The sequence below is a fragment of the Urocampus carinirostris genome, unplaced genomic scaffold (genome assembly GCF_059441175.1).
Source record: "Urocampus carinirostris isolate Australia breed hairy pipefish unplaced genomic scaffold, RoL_Ucar_1.0 HiC_scaffold_140, whole genome shotgun sequence".
Classification (NCBI taxonomy): domain Eukaryota; kingdom Metazoa; phylum Chordata; class Actinopteri; order Syngnathiformes; family Syngnathidae; genus Urocampus; species Urocampus carinirostris.
This window is the reverse complement of record NW_028283245.1, coordinates 1-2,500: the sequence shown is the minus strand read 5'-3', so window position 1 is coordinate 2,500 and position 2,500 is coordinate 1.

The window sequence follows — 2,500 nt, the reverse complement described above, 5'->3', positions numbered from 1 at the left end:
AACACCGGCCCGATAATACGCGCGCATATCCCCAAACACCGGCCCGGATTTCAGCCACTAGTGGCGGGCACAAGTCCCCCAACACTAGCCAAGTTCTCAGCCACTAGTGGCGGGCACAATTCCCCAAACACCGGTCCGATAATACGCGCGCATATCCCCAAACACCGGCCCGATAATACGCGCACAATTCCCCAAACACCGGCGCGGATTTCAGCCACTATTGGAGGGCACAAGTCCCCCAACACTAGCCCAGTTCTCAGCCACTAGTGGCGGGCACAATTCCCCAAACACCGGTCCGATAATACGCGCGCATATCCCCAAACACCGGTCCGATAATACGCGCGCATATCCCCAAACACCGGCCCGATAATACGCGCACAATTCCCCAAACACCGGCGCGGATTTCAGCCACTATTGGCGGGCACAAGTCCCCCAACACTAGCCCGGGATTCAGCCACTAGTGGCGGGCACGATTCCCCAAACACCGGTCCGATAATACGCGCGCATATCCCCAAACACCGGCCCGATAATACGCGCACAATTCCCCAAACACCGGCGCGGATTTCAGCCACTATTGGCGGGCACAAGTCCCCCAACACTAGCCCGGGATTCAGCCACTAGTGGCGGGCACGATTCCCCAAACACCGGTCCGATAATACGCGCGCATATCCCCAAACACCGGCCCGATAATACGCGCACAATTCCCCAAACACCGGCGCGGATTTCAGCCACTATTGGCGGGCACAAGTCCCCCAACACTAGCCCGGGATTCAGCCACTAGTGGCGGGCACGATTCCCCCAAACACCGGTCCGATAATACGCGCGCATATCCCCAAACACCGGCCCGATAATACGCGCACAATTCCCCAAACACCGGCCCGGATTTCAGCCACTAGTGGCGGGCACAAGTCCCCCAACACTAGCCAAGTTCTCAGCCACTAGTGGCGGGCACAATTCCCCAAACACCGGCCCGATAATACGCGCACATTTCCCCAAACACCGGCGCGGATTTCAGCCACTATTGGCGGGCACAAGTCCCCCAACACTAGCCCGGGATTCAGCCACTAGTGGCGGGCACGATTCCCCAAACACCGGTCCGATAATACGCGCGCATATCCCCAAACACCGGCCCGATAATACGCGCACAATTCCCCCAAACACCGGCGCGGATTTCAGCCACTATTGGCGGGCACAAGTCCCTCAACACTAGCCCGGGATTCAGCCACTAGTGGCGGGCACGATTCCCCAAACACCGGTCCGATAATACGCGCGCATATCCCCAAACACCGGCCCGATAATACGCGCACAATTCCCAAACACCGGCCCGGATTTCAGCCACTAGTGGCGGGCACAAGTCCCCCAACACTAGCCAAGTTCTCAGCCACTAGTGGCGGGCACAATTCCCCAAACACCGGTCCGATAATACGCGCGCATATCCCCAAACACCGGCCCGATAATACGCGCACAATTCCCCAAACACCGGCGCGGATTTCAGCCACTATTGGCGGGCACAAGTCCCTCAACACTAGCCCGGGATTCAGCCACTAGTGGCGGGCACGATTCCCCAAACACCGGTCCGATAATACGCGCGCATATCCCCAAACACCGGCCCGATAATACGCGCACAATTCCCCAAACACCGGCGCGGATTTCAGCCACTATTGGCGGGCACAAGTCCCTCAACACTAGCCCGGGATTCAGCCACTAGTGGCGGGCACGATTCCCCAAACACCGGTCCGATAATACGCGCGCATATCCCCAAACACCGGCCCGATAATACGCGCACAATTCCCCAAACACCGGCCCAGATTTCAGCCACTAGTGGCGGCACAAGTCCCCCAACACTAGCCCGGGATTCAGCCACTAGTGGCGGGCACAAGTCCCCAAACACTAGCCAAGTTCTCAGCCACTAGTGGCGGGCACAATTCCCCAAACACCGGTCCGATAATACGCGCGCATATCCCCAAACACCGCCCGATAATACGCGCACAATTCCCCAAACACCGGCGCGGATTTCAGCCACTATTGGCGGGCACAAGTCCCCCAACACTAGCCCGGGATTCAGCCACTAGTGGCGGGCACAATTCCCCAAACACCGGTCCGATAATACGCGCGCATATCCCCAAACACCGGCCCGATAATATGCGCACAATTCCCCAAACACCGGCCCGGATTTCAGCCACTAGTGGCGGGCACAAGTCCCCAAACACTAGCCAAGTTCTCAGCCACTAGTGGCGGGCACAATTCCCCAAACACCGGCCCGATAATACGCGCGCAAATCCCCAAACACCGGCCCGATAATACGCGCACAATTCCCCAAACACCGGCCCGATAATACGCGCGCAATTCCCCAAACACCGGCCCGATAATACGCGCGCAATTCCCAAACACCGGCCCGATAATACGCGCACATTTCCCCAAACACCGGCGCGGATTTCAGCCACTATTGGCGGGCACAAGTCCCCCAACACTAGCCCGGGATTCAGCCACTATTGGCGGG